The following is a 6,871-nucleotide window of genomic DNA, read 5'->3' on the forward strand; positions in this document are numbered from 1 at the left end:
TGTGTGTGTGTGTGTGTGTGTGTGTGTGTGTGTGTGTGTGTGCGTGTGTGTGTGTGTGTGTGTGTGTGTGTGTGTGTGTGTGTGTGTGTGTGCGTGCGTGTTCCTCCTAGCCTCTGAGGAAAGCAGATCTCTGTTATTTGAGGATCACTTTTCATTACTGATCTCTGAGCTAATTAAGTGACAGTTAGAGGAGGGGGGGGGGGAGGGTGGAACTCTCCTCTCTCCACAGACCAGCCTACCTACCCTCCTGGACACCGCAGAGGTGCCTCACTCAAACAGATAACAACAACAACCGTCTTCATATTAAACATTAAACATATCTTCATCAAAATAAACGTGCCATATGAGAAACATATAAACACCTCTAGGCACTAGGGGTGTGGGGAGAAATGTTGGGCTGCCTGAAAACAAAACATGCAACAAACAGGCTCCTCTATTTAGACTATTCTGGACCCCCACCCATGCTTGGCTCCTGCAGGCACCCCAACTGCAGCCTCCCTTCCGACGCCACTGCTAGGCCTAGATTCTCTCTGTCCTGTGAAGCTGCTCCACCGCTGGGAGTAAGAACACTTTATTAGCGCGAACGACCGACGACTTAAGGGGTGAAGTCCTGCCGAGGCATGTTTAATCACCAGCTAAGCAGATCCACATAAGGTGACGCAAAGACGGTCAACACGCAGACCGCCGCTCGGTTACGCAAAATAGTCTTATCTGGATATCCAGGCCACTGCTGAGACACGCGCTTTTAAAATATTCAGTACGGACCCGAGGGGTGGACGCACATAGAAGGTGGACGCAGACCTCGTGAAGAGATCTCTGTTCCGACAACAAACTGATAAGAAGTGTGTCACGCAAAAGCTTAGTTATGAGCCTCTTAGTATTGATTAAAGAGGAACCAAATAAATGAATAAAAAAAACCTTAGATATCTGGTTTCAGACCCTGAGTCTAACTGCAAGTGATGTGGTAGCTATAGATGCCATCTAATTGCTTCATTCTTTTCCTCCACATATCAGCACATCTCACTGCCGAACGACAAAGCACGCAAACTGTCACGGGACGCTTCTAACATCCTCAGGGTAGTCGGTCGCCTGGCTGCACTTTGCACAGAAAGAAGCTCGTTAGCAGTCCTATCCCGGAGCCTGTTGACTTCAACACGACCACATTCCCCAAGAACGGTGATCACCCTGTGAGTCATTCTAGACTAATTCCTAACTGTTTAGCAACAGACTTACTTTCAATCCAAACTGTCCGGTTTGAACGTGCCCCAGATGAAGATGCCTCTCCGTTAACAACCACCGGCCCCGTCCCTGCGAAGTGGAGAGAGACATTAAGATGGTCCGACAGCGGTTACATATCCTTGAGGGATTCTCAAGTTCGAGCTTTTTTTTCATTTATTTTTACTGTGTCCTTTGGTATAAACAGGAGGAACTACCATCGCTTTCATCCGTAGCGGGGGTGCCGCGGAACGAACCAACAAAACACACCGGCCGAACTTCCCTCCGCCGCTAAAGCTCGATTGAGCTGAGCTAGTATTTTGAATGAACGTCCGCTTCACGGGAGAGGTTTGCCGTGCTGCCTCGCGTGCTGAATCTTTTAGAGGCGGCGCGTCGCCTATCGGATAACACACAGGAGAGTAGGGTTCGTTAAATGCGGTTTGTTCGCCACTGACCCGCCAGACCGTCTCGAGCTTCTACACCGTGTGAAAGCGCATGAGGAATTTAATGAAGACTTGGATGGCCGTATATAATCGATTCTTCATCGTGTCCTCCTCTTCCTCCCCTCCACATGCTGTTGTAATCTGAATAAGGCCTAGTTCATAATTCATAGGGCCCTATGGAACAGAGCTGGACAGGTCTAGTAGACTGAGGGAGGGTGTGAGAGAGTTAGAGAAGGGGGGGGGTGGCAGGGTGAATTAGAAACTGGAGATAGATGAAGGGTCGGGGGGAGATGAAAGGGGGGTGACAGGATATGGTGGAGGGCTGTTGAGAGATGAAGGAGGGAAGGCGTGGACAGAGAGGGGTGGGAGGAGGGTGGGGTGGCGAGGCAGAGTTTTTTAAGAAGCTGCTGATGGATGGGTCGCTAACGAAGGAGGGGGAGAGAGCAGGGGGAAAAAGGGGAAGGGTGAAAATATCAAGAAAACAGAGGGTGAGAAGAGGCAGCGAAAGGAAGAGGCAGAGGTAGAATGATGAGGTGATGGACGAACAGTGAATCCAAGCTGAGAGACAGACCTTCAGCCAAGCCCCCCCCCCCCATTCCTCCCCCGTCACTCCCGTCTACCCCAGGAGACCCTCTCATCCTCAGAATCATCAGACAGGCTGTCTGGTCTGACATGACGATCCATCATGGAGGTAGTTGAGGATTCCTCTGAGAGATTAGGTCCTGATCCGTACTGACACACCTGTCTGCAAGCTGCAGACTGAGGGGCTGTAGAGGCCGAAGGGGTCTTCAGACTCAGAGAGACTGTAAAGATAGAAACCTGTTTGACCCAGGCGTCGTATTAGAGTGTGTGTGTGTGTGTGTGTGTGTGTGTCTGTATCTGTGTTTGTGGGGGAGAGGGCCGATGACTCTGCTTTGGTTCTTTCTAGTCTTCAAAGATCCTGGTGATGTGATGGGTCATGTGACTGCTGTGTTAGTAGTGTCCTAACCTCCTTCAATCCTCCTCTCCTGTCCTTTCCTCCCCTCTTTCCCTTCCCCTCTCCTCTCCTCCTCTCCTCCCCTCCTCCCCTCCTCCCTTGCTTATATTCTTCTTTCCTCTTCCTCTCTTCCCCTCCTCTTCTCATTTCCTCCCCTTCTCCTCTCTTCCCCTCCTCTCCCCCTCCTCCCTATCAGGATGTATTGTCATCTTGGCCCGCTTGTCTGGATTGAATTTCCATGTTCTGCTTGTTCATCACATTCAGACACGGGGGCTTGTCTCTGGGGAAAGTGGGAGGAGAGGGGGAGGAACAGAGAGGGATGGAGAGAGAGAGAGAGAAAGGGAGAAGAGGAGGAGAGAGAGAAAAAGAGACATAGATAGATATAGGGAAAGAGCCAAAGAGAGAGTGAGACAGAGAGAGAGAGAGAGAGAGAGAGAGAGCGAGAGAGATTGTGAAGCATAGAGGCTGATTAGGGGAAGAGAAAGGCGTGATCTTCCTCTCCTTCTGTCAGCTGTGATTGATTATAATTTGGTCCCACTCCAGCTCACCGGGACTTTTAGCTACATCACTTTGGATCTACATATTGCAGACTCATCATCCAGTTCCAGTTCTTCCTGTAAGGGTGGTGGTGGTGGTGGTGGTGGTGGTGGTGGTGGTGGTGGGGGGGGGGGGTTGTCGTCAGGGCCTCTCTGGGACACTTGAAGCATATCCTGATCACTGGCAGCAATGACAGGCCTCTTATTCCACACACTATCCAGGATAATATCCAAATGCTGATGCACTGAGAATTTTCCCCAACTTTAACCTCCTCCCATCCCCATCCTCCTCCCTCTCCACCTCCCTCTCTTCCTCCTTCTTCATGTCTCATGGCCATGGAGTTTTGAAAAGCCTCTGAAAACCATTCTGTGAGAGCTCAGATGCAGTATATCTACCACCCTCTGGGTGGGGCCAGACACAATTAAACAAACAGTTCTACACAGTGATGACTGTTACTTTAGTTCTATGAAGACATAGCTTCAAATCCTCCTGGACACCGTTTACGTGTTTACATTCTACATAAGATAAGGGTTAAATCAATTGGACATAAGAAATGATTGAAAATAGCTGTATTGCCTCAAACCAATGTCCATGATAGTGTATAATATTATATCAATGATTTGCTGGGTCTCAGCCGGATCAAACAGCACCATGGCTGTGGATATACACCGTTCCTTGACTCTGGCCACTGTAATACTGTTAGAACGACGCACTTCTGATCATTGATCTTCTACTGTGCACTATTTGCATGTGGCTTTGGATAAAAGCTTCTGTTAAGTGAATAAAATGATAAATAATGTAGCGTAAACCTGTGCGAGGTCAACTGCACTGCCTCCAGTGTCCTGTAGAGAGGCTAGGGAGTCAAAGGAACGAGGCAGACCATCCCTCCGTTCTTCCTGAGATTTTAATCTTCATTTTCAGTGACAATTTACCGATGATATCAAACAAAATGTTATCTTTTTTTGTTGTTGTTGTGGAATTTCATTCCGTACACGAACATGCATAGCAACACTGAACAATGTCTTTGGGACATTGGAATGCCCACCTCCAATCCTTTTAACAATTCTTCCAAAAGGGATCATATTTCCTTGTCTCTCTGGAGAGGAGATACTGAGAAGAACCACCATTAAAAAAAACAGCTGCATTCAAGTCAACCCTGAAACGTACATAAAACACAAACTACATTTCACACCTTAGGTACAAGACAAAGCTCTACATCAAAATATGAGTGCAATAAAAAAATTCCAATCGTACCAAAATGGTTAGTCATATTTAGTTAGGAGGTGGGAGAAACATCTTAAATCTTTATTTGTTGTTTAAACAAGTGCTTAGGTGGATATATCCCAACCCAAAAGTATGTAGTTAAACAAGTCTTCATAGTAAACATTATAAATAGCATTCCAAAGTTAAAAGGTAAGTGTTTGCCTTATATCAAGTGGCTCAGGTAAGTGTTCTTCATGGGTGACTTCATCTCGCACACAGATATCGAATAAATATTAAAACATTGCGAAGAAAGACATTTGAAAGGAAACACGCGTGAGACACAACAAAACCGAACGAGTCTGAAGGGTGTTTGCATGTCGTAGTCTGGCTCAGACTGACTTGCTTGATTGTCCTTTAGCAGTTCTGAGGTGTTCGGAGGATCGCAGAGATGAGGGGGGAGGAGAGAGGGAGGTGAAGCGACTGTCCCTTCGCCGTGTTGTGGAGACCTGGGACGAGAAGGAGGGAAGGGGGAGGTGGAAGCTAAGCAGGCAGAGGGAGGAGAGGGAGGAGGAGAGGATAAAGCGAGGAGAGGAGCCCAGCTTATTTGACGTGCTGCGTGTGCGTGTGAGAGGAGCAGTAGAACTTCTTGTGAGTGATGAAGTTGGACAGGTTGTTGAACTGGATGTCACACGGACGGCAGTACTTCACACTGCCTCCAGTCACACCTCTCCTCACACACGGCACGGACTGGGAGAGGGGGGCAGGCGAGGAGGGGGCCGCACTGCCTGACCCCTGACTCCTGGAGAGGTCAGGGTTCACACCTGCGTCATCCTCCGTTCCCACAGTCCCCAACCCGTCCGACCGGCAGCCATTTTGGCTCTGAGGCGAGTCCGTGCGGCGGCCGTTCTGTGTCAGCGAGCCCGGCGTCTCCTGGCAGGCGTCCTCAGGTACGGGCTGGTCCTCCTGACCCTCGCAGGCCTCCGTAGGGCTCTGCCTCACCGCCTCCTCCTCCCTCTGCCTCACCACCATCGCAGAGCTCTGGGTGCAGGGGGGCAAGATGTAGAAGGCTGGGGGGGCCGTTGCCGGGGTCGTTGTCAAGCGGGGCTCCCCTTCGGAGCGGGGCTTCTTAGATGGGGGAGGACTGCAGGTCTGCTGTACAGGGGTGTGTCTGCTCTTCAAGGTCAGACCTCCTCTTCCTCCATGGTTCTCGGCTTCCTCCGACCCCGACCCTGGACCCGACCCGGGGGACTCAGAAGCGGGTCCGGCCCTCCCTCTCTTGCCCTGGGCGGGGCAGGAGCTGTGTTTGTGCTGGAGGTAATCTTCCACCCTGTCGAAGTTCACCTGACATGGAACACACTCGTGGTAGTCCCTCCCCTGGTGCATTCTGGGTATCTGGGCAGACGCCACTTTGCCCGCGCCCGGCCGCCACGCCTGCTTCCTGCTCAGGTCCATGGGCGTATCTGTGGGGGGCGTGTCCAGTTCTGATTGGACCAGGCTGTTGCATCTGGACGAGAGGGCGGACCTAGGTGAAGGGAGGCTGGCCTCTGGGTGTTTAGGCTCCACCCCTAGAAACAGGCCGTATCTAGGGTGGGGGAACTGGTTGCCATGGGTACCGAAGACATCCCCCGCCCCCTGATACATTCCGGCACCTCCGATTGGTCCGATCCCCAGGAAGCGTGGGTGGGTCAAAGGCAATCGAAGCTCCTGATTGGCCAGGTGGGACGCATCATAGTTCTTCCTGCGTCGGCGCGTGCGGACGGTGCGCTGGGCGGCAGAGGCGGCCATCTTGTTTCCGTGGTTGCGTCGGGCAGGGGGGTCGTGGCGAGTGGCGCAGTAGTAGCGCTTGTGGACCAGGAAGTTCTCCGTCCGGCTGAAGGTGATCTTACATGCCTGGCAGGTGGTCTTACCTGGGAGCTCGCCCTCCCCCTCCGGACCCTCCGTCTCTCCCTGGACGCAGGGCTTCTCATCCAGATCTGGAGGAGTCCGGGGGGGCGTGGTCTTCCCTTCCCACTTCCTGTCAGTGCTCAAGAGGTCCAGCCCGGCCACAGCCAGGCCAGGGGGGGTCAGGAGGGAGCTGGTGGGGTCCGAGGGGGCACCTCCCACACCCAGGCTGGCCCTGGACCCAGCCTCGGGGCTCCCTGGGGCGGGCAGCTTGTCCAGGAGGGCTGGGCGGTCTTGGGGCCTGGAGGGGGTCCATCGACCCTGGCAGTAGTGCTTCTTGTGGACCAGATAGTTATCCAGGCTGGAGAAGGAGATGCTACACTGGAAACACGTCGTGCCTTTAGAGAGGAGGTGGCCGTGGCCGGGGCTGTAGAGCAGGGAGGGGTAGTTGTTGTTGCCCCCTGCCCCGGCTCCTGCCCCCTGCCTCAACCTGTGATGCACCAGCTCCGACATCTTGGCCAGTATCTCCGAAGCCTGTGGCCCAGGTGGTGATGTCATATCCTGCAGAAAGGGGAAGTGAGGGAGGAAGTGGGGGAGTGCGAAGGCCGGGCGGAGG

The 6,871-nt window shown here is 52.4% G+C and overlaps 1 protein-coding gene across 2 annotated transcripts in view; it reads right to left on the reverse strand.

The window, feature by feature from the left end:
• The window catches only part of LOC134040515 (oxidation resistance protein 1-like), a 32,174-nt gene extending 30,536 nt beyond the window's left edge, over positions 1-1,638 (reverse strand). The window contains exons 1-2 of one of the 2 annotated variants that reach the window (XM_062486433.1): positions 1,434-1,638; positions 1,234-1,308 (exon numbers count right to left, since the gene is read on the reverse strand). The gene's annotated coding sequence lies outside the window, so the exon portion shown is untranslated. Of the gene's footprint in view, positions 1-1,233 lie in introns of both variants that reach the window. The other variant, XM_062486435.1, reaches the window with a different exon arrangement.
• Positions 1,639-6,871: the final 5,233 nt, after the last annotated feature.

Source organism: Osmerus eperlanus, chromosome 20, assembly GCF_963692335.1.
Source record: "Osmerus eperlanus chromosome 20, fOsmEpe2.1, whole genome shotgun sequence".
Lineage (NCBI taxonomy): Eukaryota > Metazoa > Chordata > Actinopteri > Osmeriformes > Osmeridae > Osmerus > Osmerus eperlanus.